The following is an 11,815-nucleotide window of genomic DNA, read 5'->3' on the forward strand; positions in this document are numbered from 1 at the left end:
TTGGAGATGATGGTTGCTAGCATTTTAGTCAATTGCCCAGGCCAGTGCTCACATAGGGCTGAGACAAATGTGTGTGTGCTAAATTGCTTCAGTCATGTCTGGCTCTTTGCAACCCTATGGACTGTAGCCCACCAGGCTCCTCTGTCCAGGGGATTCTCCAGGCAAGAATACTAGAGTGGGTTGTCATGCCCTCTTGCAGGGGATCTTCCTGACCCAGGGACTGAGCCCTTGTCTCTTATGTCTTCTACATTGACAAGTGGGTTCTTTACCACTAGCACCACCTGGGAAGCCCCTAGAAACCAATACTGCCAGTCTTTTCTGCTCCAGCTTGGAAGCTGCTCTAAGCTGAGTCGGGCTGGGCTGGCTGGTTTGGATGGTGCCAGCATCATGGCTTCTGAACTGCTGTTTTAGGGAGATTTGTGATGGTAATTTGACGTGTCAGTCTCTTAGCTTTCTCTCTTTCCAGCTGGATGAAAGCAAGACCTTGTGTTCTTTATTAGAGCCAGAGGGTAGGACTGGACAAACTTCAAGACCCAGACCAGATCCATAGTGACCACGATGGTTTCTCCTGAAGCAGCCCTGAAACCGAAGTCTCCTGGTGGCCAGGTTAGTGCTCCTTCCTGCCTTGCTGCACCCCAGGCTGGTTTACTGTGTTCTGATGATAGCACTCTGTCCTTGTCTCCATGACTTTGCTTCTCCTACAAGTGGAAAACCACACCATCCTTCCCCGGCTGCCTAGCAAAATCACGTCTAAACATTAAAGCCAAGCTACACCCCAGGACTCTTTAACGTTAGTGATGGGAGGAACCTGGGATTTGACAACAGTTATTTCAGGGCTTAAACCTCGGGTCTGACTCCTTTTTGACATCCTTCCCTGTTCGTGAAGGTGGCCAGTAGGGGTGTGTGGGGAGGGTACCATGCTGCCAATCAGAGGGGCTGCTCCTGGGCTTGCCCTCAGCCCAGCCCATCCTCCAAGGCTCTGAGGGAGCATCTTTCTACCACTCTTTCTTCTTGCTCAAATGGCTTGGGTCCAAAGACTGGTGTCTTCACCAATTCTACTGTACCCACTTCATGGGGGAACTTTTGTCAGAAGAGTTTCAGACATAAACCAAGAGGAAAGCATGAGAAATGTGGATATTTTGCTTTTGGAATGATCTCTCCCCTTTCAGCATCCCCTCGCCTAAAGTTCTCCCAACCTCTCCAGCACCTGGATAAGGGGCTTGGACACTGGTGTTAGACATGGAGTTACATGGTGGCTCCATCTCTGGCTGTCTATATGAATTTGGACATGTTTCATTTTCCAGAACCTCACAGGTTTTTACCCTCTGAAAAATGGGTAAAATATTACCTTTCCCCACAATGTCATGGCCTGGCTATCATTTCATTTCTACATGTTTATCATGTTTTATATGTTTGAGAGTTTAAGTTCCAAAGAGGGAGGAGCTATGTTATCTGCTGAGTCTTTGGCACCTGAAACCCCTAGTAGGTACCAGTAAACATTTGTCAGATACAGTGAGTGAATTATGTGTGATGTGATGGAGGACACAGAGGGCAGTACTGTATCTCTCTCTATTAATATTATCTATCTTCTATCTATTATCTACCCACCTACCTACCTACCAATTGGCCAAAAAGTTCATTGGGGTTTTTCCATAACATCTTACAAAAAACCCCAAATGAACTTTTTGGCCAACCCAATATCCATCTATCTGTCTGTCTGTCTGTCTATCCATTTGTCTTAATATATCTATATACTTCTCATTTGGCAGTGGGATGAATGCTTGGGAATATGGAAAAGGGTTTCAGCTTTTAAACCCAGAGAGATGGTGTATGAGTCAAGGTTCTCCGGACACAGAACCGGTACGATGTTTTTATGTGTGTGTCTCTGTATCTATGAATTTACCTATATATCTGCCTATCTATGGGTTTCCTTGGTAGCTCAACTGGTAAAGAATCCACCTGCAATGAAGGAGATACCGGTTCGATTTGTGGGTCAGGAAGATCCCCTGGAGAAGGGATAGGCTACGTATTCCAGTATTCTTAGTCTTCCCTGGTGGCTCAGATGGTAAAGAATCCGCCTGCAATGCGGGAGACCTGGGTTTGATCCTTGGATTGGGACAGTCCCCTGGAGGAAGGCATGGCAACCCACTCCAACCTATGGAGAATCCCATGGACAGAGGAGCCTGGCAGGCTATGGAGCATGGGGTGGCAAAGAGTCAGACATGACTGAAGTGACTAAGCACAGTACAGCTGCCTGTCTATGGAGATTAATTTAGAGAACTGACTCACACAATTGTGGAAGCTGGCAAGGTTAATATCTATAGGGTAGGCTGGAGGCCCATCGAAGAGCTGCAGTTTACAGGTAGTCTGCCGGCCAAGTACCCTCTTGCTTGGGGGAGGTCAGTCTTTTTCCCTTAAGGCTCTAGCAGAGGGGTGAGACCCACCCACATTATGGATGGCAGGCTGCTTTACTCAAAGTCTACTGATTTAAATGTTAATCTTATCTTTAAAAAAATACAAACACCTTTTCAGAGACATCTTGGATAATGTTGAATCAGATATCTGGGTACTGTGGCCTAGCCATTTCATTCTGCAAATATATATGTGTGTGTGTGTGTATATATAACCATTACATGCGAGGTTGCTCAGTTGTGTCCGACTATTTGCAACCCCATGGACTGTAGGCCATCAGGATCCTCTGCCCATGGGGATTCTCCAGGCAAGAATACTGGAGTGGGTTGCCATGCTCTCCTCCAGGGGATTTTCTCAACTCAGGGATCGAACCCAGGTTTCCCTTATTGCAGGCGGATTCTTTACTGCCTGAACCACTAGGGAAGCCCAAGAACACTGGAGTGGGTAGCCAATCCCTTCTTCGGGGGTCTTCCCAACCAAGGAATTGAACTGGGGTCTCCTGCATTGCATGTGGATTCTTTACTAGCTGAGCTACCAGGGAAGCCTAGCTACCCATTTTAGACAGGTTAAAACAGAATGGTGATCTAGACGTTTGTCTGTACTCAGGACAGTGGGGTACGTTTTCCTGCCCCAGCTTTTAGCCCAGACACAAAAGGCGGTCTCAGCTCATTAAGACTGGCCCTGACCTGGCAGGGAAGGACCAGAAAATGCTCAGAACTGATCAGCTCACATGGTTCAGTGCTTTCCAATCACATCCCAGTGGTCTTTTGTGTGTGCAGCAGAGACACCAGCCTTTGCTTTGCTCTCTGGGTGACTCAGCTGCTCCCTGCCACTCTCCATGGAGACTGCGAGAGGAAGCCTCAAAGTCAGGGTCACGCTGGGCCCACATTAGTAGCCGCTCTGGGTTCTCTGTCATGCAGTCTGCACCTGGCAGGATCTGGGCCTCCCTATCATCACACTTGCTCACCCACAAGCAGCTCTGGCTGTGCTCACTGTTCACAGTTTGGTCCTGAACCACTCACTGCCGCTCACTTGCCTATGCCCTCGTCTAACTGCTGGCTGTCCTGGCAGCCACCGTGGTCACTGACTCTCAGTTCATTTTGTTTCGGTTTGGGCACAGGCTGTTGTCCTCTGGGTCTGGCTTCTCTTGTTGATACTTGCTCAGTGACAGTGATGCCTGCTCTCTGTCCCAGAAACACGTGCAGAATGTCTTGGGCATACCTCCCTGACCCAGTCCCTGGGGCCTTACTAGGATGCTGACAGGGGTGACTCACTCTCTGCGGGGCTCATGTACACGGCTGAACCTGGGCAGTTCCCATGGTGGGGGAGTGAAGGGTGTAGGACCATGGGAGCAAGGTGGAGAGAGGCAGGAGATGTAGGGTACCTTTTGTGAGACTCCAAATCTGAGCTCTTCCTGGGGTCAGACCATTTGTGTGACCTTCTGCACATCACTGTCGTTGCCCTTGTCCCTTCACATTGCTGTGACATGGACTACGACGCCACAGACTGAGTGGTTTGTAAACAACAAAAACTTATTTCTCATAGACCTGGAGGCCAGAGGGCCCAAGATCCAGGGGCCAACGTGGTTGGGTGAGGACCCTCTTCTGGGCTTAAGGCTTGTATCTTCCTGGGGCAGAAGGGACAAGAGAACTCTTCAGGGTCCTTTTTAGAGAAACACTAATGCCATTCATTAGAGCTCTGCTCTCATGCCCTGAGCACCTCCCAAATGCCCCACCTCTTAATATCATCATATTGGGGGTTAGAATTTGAACATACAAATTTTGAGTGGGTGCAAACATTCAGAACATGGTAGTCATGGTCCCACCTCTGAACCCATCAGAGACAGAAGACTTTTGCTAGTATTGTTGGGACCGGCTGAGTTCACTTATCACCTGGGTTCACTGTGGTAGATGGCAGAGTCTGAGAGGGATGGAATCTTGGTGACATCAGTTTAGCCCTCAATCCAGATGAATATGAAGTAAGATCTTCCTCCAGACTTAAAAAAAATTTTCGTAAGCAATTAAATTCCCTTGCTTTTATTTAAGCCAATCTCAACTGGGTTTTCTGTCATCTGCCACCAAGAAAATCCTAATGGAGCCAGCCCTGTGATCTTTGGGTCAAAGTCACCTCATCAATATTCTCAAAGGCTACGTGATTTTTTTAAAAAAACTTTATTAGAGGATAATTGCTTTACAATATCGTGCTGGTTTCTGCCATGCAACAACATGAATCAGCCACAGAAATACATGTGTCTCCTCCCTCTTGAACTTCCCTCCCATCCCCCCACTCTAGGTGGTCACGGAGCACTGGGCTGAGCTCCCTGTGTCACACAGCAAATTCACATGGGCTCTCTATTTTGCATATGGTAATATGTATGTTTCCTGCTGCTCTCTCAGTTCGCCCAACCCTCTCCTTCCCCCACTGTGTCCACAAGTATGTTCTCTATGTCTGCATCTTCGAAGGCTGCCTGACTTTGAAGGGCATTTAGTTGTTTTGCTTCTTTAATTGGGCGTCACTTGGTCCTTGTGTTAGGATCAGCTATCTAATCCAATTCTTTGAAACTCTGCATTCAGATGCTTATATCATTCTTTGGAAGGAATGATGCTAAAGCTGAAACTCCAGTACTTTGGCCACCTCATGCAAAGAGTTGACTCATTAGAAAAGACTCTGATGCTGGGAGGGATTGGGGGCAGGAGGAGAAGGGGACGACAGGATGAGATGGCTGGATGGCATCACTGACTCGATTGACATGAGTCTGGGTGAACTCCAGGAGTTGGTGATGGACAGGGAGGCCTGGCGTGCTGCAATTCATGGGGTCTCAAAGAGTCAGACAGGACTGAGCGACTGAACTGAACCGATCTAATCCAAACTGCGTTGATAACATTGCTTTTGGTTTTCAATAGCCTTAATCAGTTCTTTGAACTTGTCTGAAAGTTGGAAACCCATAACCCACTTGTTGTTTGTTGTTTTATGGGAGCACTTATTGTTTTATGGGAACCAACAGGTTGAATGTATAAGATGAGTTGGTACAGCTCCTTGGATGAGTGGAGAGGAACTTTCAATCATCCATTGATTCCTGGAATTCTTCTATGCTGTGGGTAGGAGGTGGAAGATTCCTGGTCATCTGGGCTCCCAGGATCCAGCTTATTCTTCATGTGTTGCTAAAAGAGGACAGAGCAGTTGTTCTCATAACAGTTCCCTGGCTGAGCAAATGCTGCAACCCAGTCATCAGCACTGAAGGCAACTGAGTTCATGACCTACATCCTGACTGTTTCTAAAGGGAGCTGTAGCCACCCAGTGATTTATTTCATGGGTAAGCCTTCCAGGAAAAGGATTTCGAAGTTGTTGGAATGCGTGTATATTTTTGTGTGTTGAGTTTTGGGGATATTCTTCTTTGATCTAGTTGGCAAAATGAAACGATATGAGCTGAGAGCATGGGCCGTTTGGGTTTCCAACTTTCTGCCCTTACGTTCTGCCTCTTTTCACATTTTTGTAGATGATCAGCCTTCAAAACTGTGCAACGGTGATTGGGCATGAATCCTGTAAGTGCCAATAATGTGTGAAGGTGAGTCCAGTGAAAAATGAGGAAGCCTTGTGGTCAAGAGCATGGACACTGTGGTCTGCAGACCCGTGTTCCCTACACGCTGATTCCAGAGGGAGTGGAGTGTCTGGGAACCACAGTTCTCTCACCTTGCCTAGATAACCTGGAGTCTCATCAACTCTTAAAATTCCCCATGTTTTCTTCTCATTTAGAATCTTTTTCTAAATGTTGCTTCCACCAGGTACAGGGATGAATTCTGGATATTTGTTTTGCCCTGTTATTTGGTTTCATAGGGGGTGGGTCTCTGAGCCTTTTCTTTCTCTCAAACTAGCCTGAAACCACTGGGCAGGCTTAAGAGTATGCTTCAGTTGTCTGCAAATCCACCTCTCCTTCTCCCCCGACCAGCCTCTATCGTAGCACCCGGCATGTCGAGGGTGTTTAGTGTGGCCTTTTGGTCCTGGGCCTTTGCTCTCTGGGGGGTGGGAGTGGCCACTGAATGTGAAGGAAGAGTCTGAGGGCAGAAGTTGGGTGTGGAGGGGAGTAGCCAGAAGAGGGAGGAAGTAGTGGCCAGTGAGAGGAAGGCTAAATGCCTGCTCTGTGTTCCAGTCTGTGTTCAGTGCCCCAGGGCTGCATTGTGCCTCGAAAGAGTCAGCCTGGATTCGTGGCTTGAGGTGGAAGCCAAAGTGACTGCAGCCACTTATACGAGGTGGACTGACCTGCTGCTCTGGTGCCCTTCCCTGGGCACCCAGCCCTGCTGGGTGGTCTCTGTCCTGACCCAGGACCTGTGATTGACGTGAAGGGGTGGAAGCCAAAGAGCTGCGGACAAATGGTTTGCCTTGGCCCCGCTTGCTCAGAGAGCATGGAACACATCTGGAGGGGGTCCTGCTGCTCTCCGTCTGCAGTCTTACCCTAAGGATCTCATGGATGAAGGAATCTGGAAGGTACCAGCCCTGTTCTCAAAGCTGTGTGTGCTGTGCTTGGTCGCTCAGTGTGTCCAACTCTTTGCAGCCCCATGGACTATAGCCCAGCAGGCTCCTCTGTCCGTGGGAATTCTCCATGCAAGAAAACTGGAGTGGTTGCCATGTCTTCCTTCAAGGGATCTTCCCAACTCAGGCATGGAACCTGGGTCTCCTGCATTGCAGGTGGATTCTTTACCATCTGAGCCACCAGGGAAGTCTGTTCTCAAAATGGCTGCATTCAAATGGGCCTTCATTCCTATTATCTCAGTCCCATGGTGACCACTGTATCCACCCTGGGAGCCACCCCTCACCCTCTGCCCTTGCACATTGGCTCCATGCAAAGTTCCCTGGAGGAACAGGCTTACCCCTCCCCCTCCAACCTGAGATGGCATGGGGGTCTCTGGGATGCTGGATCCCAGACTCATCTGTGTACACACGTGTGTGTGTATGTCTGTGTGTAAGGAGGGAGAGAGACTGATCTAAGCCTGGACAGGGACAGAGGGCAGAGACAAGTGGAAATTCACAGGCGGGACTTGCTCTCTCTCTGCTTCCCTGGTCCTCAGCCCCCTGGAAGGTGACTGTCCTGGCTCGAGGAAGCTGGGCTGGGAGTGAGGTATAGAGAGTGCTGGCACTTGTGGGACCCCCCACGCTCTGCAGGTGGGCAGTGAGCTTCAGGGAGAGGAAACCGAGGAACAGTGGCCCCTCCCTGGTTTCCAGTGTGTGGACAAGAATGGGCATCTGGGTCCAGCTCTGAGCCGAGCCGAGCCCCTGGGGCCATGTGGAGGCCGACCCTTCTACTTACTCCTCTGTGGCTTGGACGCATCACCTCCCTTTTCACTGCCTCAGTTTCCCCATCTGTAAAATAGGTATCCTAACACCACCCTCACAGGTAGGTCAGATGAGACCATGGAGGAAGCAGTGCTTTGCAAGCTTTAATGTTCCTGCTGTAGTGGTGAGGGACAGGGAAGACCCCGGAGTATGGGAACCTCACATTGCAGTGCTCTGGGTCTGCAAAAAGATGGGAGGGACAGGAGAGGCTGCTCTGGGGAAGGCAGTCTGGTCCTCACAAGAGTCTTGGATCTCTGTCCTTTTGTCCCAGGGCACGAGAAACCAGGAACTCCACGTGGCTTTGGGGTGGTAACGGTAGGTGTCTGAAGTGGACGAAAAGACAGGCAGAGGGACCACTTCCCTCATTGCCTCTGGTCCATCCAATCACTTGCCACTCCTCTCAGAGCCGGTGCCTTTGCTGTCTGCAGCAGCAGCTACGGGGGCCCTTGGACCTCCCAGCATAATCTTTTTACGGAGGTGGTGTTTGGGGACTCAGGAAGAAAAGCAGCTCTCTGGCATTGTCTTGGTCTTGGCTGCCCCTAAAAATACGATGTGATGCGGCTAATGAGAAAGCACAACAGGGCCGGCTCGGCATGACCTAATATAGCCTGGCATTCGAGCCCAAACCAGGAAAGAAACGGGGACTGTAATTGAAAACACAGCATGTCTCTCCGATAGGGCGGCAGGGTGCTTGCGGTGATCTCCATGGCAGGGCAGCCTGTGCGGGTCTGAGCAGAGGCCCAGGGGGCTCTCCTGGAGCTCCTGGTGTGGTGGGGTGGGGGCCCAGCTGAGACCACCCTGCAGCCTCTTGCCAGCATCAGGTTGATGAGCCCAATAAGCTCTTGTGGGGAGGAGTAGAGGGCTCAGTGCCAACTGGGGTTGTCATGAATCCCATCTCCCCAAGACTCTGGAGAGTGGCATGGACCAGGCTTCCCGGCTGTCAGGGCTGTGGTCACCTGGCTAGACTGGATTGGCCGTACATTGAGTCTCTGAGAGAATCTACCCCACCCTCCTGTCTCAAGCAATGGACTGATGCCAACCTGTGGAAACCCGGTGGTGGCAACTCGGAAGTCTTGTTCCTCCTCTGCCTCCTTCCTGCATAGATGGGGTCCCATGGGTCAGCCGTGGGGCCAAAGGGCCCAGAGGCTGCTCTGTGCTGACATGTGACTTGGGTCTGGGGAGGGGAGGAGCCAGAACCAAGAGGGAGAACCAAAGCTGTGAGCGACCATCTCATCCCTGTGTGTCTGAGACTTTCCTGGCCTTGGCATGCAAGTCCTGAATCCCAGGGAATCCCTCGGTCCCGGGAAAGCCAGAATGGTTGGTTTCCCTACTGCATACCCCTGCTCCCCTAAACCAGTTTGTTGTGGGACCACAGCGTGCTCTCTGGACTGGAGTCCCAGGAGACCCACCCCAGGTCACAGGGCTGTCAGCTGACAGAGCGGGGACTTGAGTCCAGGCCTTCTGACCGAAAGTTCAAGGCTCTGTGCCCCCCTGCCTGTATTTCTCATGTCATCCATGAGCTCTCTCTAGTGTTCTTGGCCAAGGCCTTTCCCCAGGATGGAAGTGGTGGTGATAGAGCAGAAAGAGGGGGAGAGGAGAGACTTCCCAGGATTTAAGTTCAGGTTGCCTACTGAACGTTCAAACTTCTTCTGTTTTTGCAGGAGGGCAGGTGGTGATCAAACACATTATTTGCATCCATACTTCCTTCCCCACTGTAATAGGCCCCTGGCCTCTAAACAGTCACTAGGGAAATGGGGGGCCCCAACAGGGTTAGAGGGGGACACTGAGAAACCAGGGGAGTTAAAGGCTCTGGGCTATGAGACTTCAAGAGGAGAAGACTCAGTCTCTGCCCCCAAGAATCTGATGATCTGGTTAGAAAAATGCAGCAGGCTGGCCTGTGGCTGCCTTGCTGTGGTGCCACCCAGCTATACACACACACACTCACGCACACACATAAACACTCATTCTGGGGAACAATAGATAAAGGACACAGCTTACGGAGATTGTATTACTCTCACTTCCCTTAAAGAATTTATGAGTTCAAATATTTATTGAATATTTGTTCTTAAACATGTTGTTCCCTCTGTCTGGAACACACTCTTTTTCTCCCTCCTCCTCTATCTCGGCCCCATCCCTGCAGCCCAATTCCATCCATTCTTCTGGCCTCAGCTTAATATATCATATTTATTGAACACTTAGTAGGAAGCGCTTTGCACTGAATAACTCATTTAGTCCCAATGAAAACGGTGCGAAGCTATTATACCCAGTTCACAGGCCAGGAAACTGAGTGGTTCACTGACTGCCTGAGGACACGTGGATCTCAGCTGTTAGCCTGGGGTACAGACTGGTTTGTGTTTTCCCTGGAACAAAGGCTTTTCCAATCCCCGCGCCCCCCCCCCCCCCCCCCCCCGGTTCCCCAAACCTCTGGTTTTCCCCTGGTAGGACACTTGTCACAGAGCTGTGAAATGCCTTGTCTCATGTTTCTTCCATGAGACAGTTCCTGGAGGCCTGCGACCCTCCTGGCTTCATCACTAGTTCTGGGCATTTAAAAAGAGCTTAGTAAAGGCCTGTTGAATGAATGGATGGGTGGATGGATGGAAGAATGGACCGGTGGATGAGTGGACAGATGGAGGGATGGATGAATGGACAGATGGAGGGATGATTTACTTCAATGGCTGAAGGAGCACTGAGGCTGAGGTCCTCCATGAAGGCCCTTGTTCTGTAACTGTGGGACACCCACACTGGCCACACTGAGCTCTTGATGTCACAGGTAAACACAGCTCTCCTTTCTGGGGTGGTGCTATAACTGTGAGATCAGAGAACAAATTGATATTTAAACAGTGATTTTTTTTTTTTTTGGAAGAGTCAGTTCTTTTGTAAATTCTTAGGATAAAACAGATTTGGAGGGAATTTCATGCTTGTGGAGGCCTTGACAGGCAATTCTCAGCTTTCCCTCCCCTCCCCCCTCCAACTTTCCATTACAATTTCTACTCTGCTCTGGGGGGTGCTTTGATGGAAAATGTTGGAGAAGTGCCGCTCAGAGGAGTGGCTGGAACTCAGGGCTTGGGGTGATGAGATTCAGTGTAGGGGAGATGGGAGGGAATTCCAGGGGGAGCATCCATGAGAAAGATGGGGAGATGGGAGCGGCTGTAGCTCTTGCTGGTCCCTGGAGCTGGGTGAGCAGCCTGCCACCGGCACTGTGACTGTCCTGGGGAATGGCCTTGGCTTTGAGCTCGCCAATTGCTGTTGAAATAAATGCTTTGTAGCCACATCCTGAAGTACCACGACAGCCTCTTGGAAAACGTCACACTATTTTTAGTCCCTTTAGCTCAAGAAAATTCCATCTCTTTTCCTCCCCACAAGCCAATTCATTGTTCTTGCCTGGGTCGTAAAACCCCGTTCTCCTTTTTAGCTCAGTGAGGCCAGTCAGCCGTGGGGTGGAGTCCTCTGTCCATTTCTATTTTCCTATCTTGTGTCACTCGTTCACATGGGAAAAAACCAGCCATCTCCCACGTTGGGGCCCCGTGTAACCTTCTTTCTCGAGGAGACACGTGATTGCTCTGAATCACTTGGAGGCAGCCGTGAATGAAAGAACATCAGGACTTAGGGTTCGAGGTGCCTGAAGTTGGTACGCCTGGGGCTTGACACAGAGCTTGTCTATTTCAGAAAACATTTCTAAGGAGGAGAGGAGGAACCAGTGCCTTCTAGACCGAGAGGAGCAAAGAGGGTGATTTTCTCCACTGGAGGAGTTCACTAATTCATCAGGAACCAGGAGCTGCCCAGTAGTCAGTCCTCTGCACTTTACAAAATGCTTTTCTTGAGTTGTCTGTTCACACGTGTGCTTCTGCAATGAGGAACTATACACAAAGCTGTGGGCAAACAGATGGAGGGGCTGAGTCAGTCTGGAGGGATCAGCGAAGACTTCACAGAGGAGGTGACATATTGCTGTGTCTTAAAGCCTAAGAAGAAAGGAAGACATGATCCAGGCAGAGGGAACAGCATGTACAGACGCAAGGAGGTATGAAAGGTCATGTCCCGAGGAGACTAGGGGGGAAGTTGGTTCCAGAATTTGAAC

The 11,815-nt window shown here is 50.0% G+C and overlaps 1 long non-coding RNA gene across 1 annotated transcript in view; it reads left to right on the forward strand.

Moving 5' to 3' along the window:
* The first annotated feature begins 612 nt into the window (after positions 1–612).
* The window catches only part of LOC112441478 (uncharacterized), a 30,143-nt gene continuing 18,940 nt past the window's right edge, over positions 613–11,815 (forward strand). Inside the window, exons 1-4 of the long non-coding RNA XR_009493003.1 lie at positions 613–5,725; positions 5,909–5,977; positions 6,560–6,894; positions 11,407–11,758. This is a non-coding gene — a long non-coding RNA (uncharacterized lncRNA). The remainder of the gene's footprint in view (positions 5,726–5,908; positions 5,978–6,559; positions 6,895–11,406; positions 11,759–11,815) is intronic.

This window comes from Bos taurus, chromosome 26, assembly GCF_002263795.3.
Source record: "Bos taurus isolate L1 Dominette 01449 registration number 42190680 breed Hereford chromosome 26, ARS-UCD2.0, whole genome shotgun sequence".
In the NCBI taxonomy this organism is placed as follows: Eukaryota; Metazoa; Chordata; class Mammalia; order Artiodactyla; family Bovidae; genus Bos; species Bos taurus.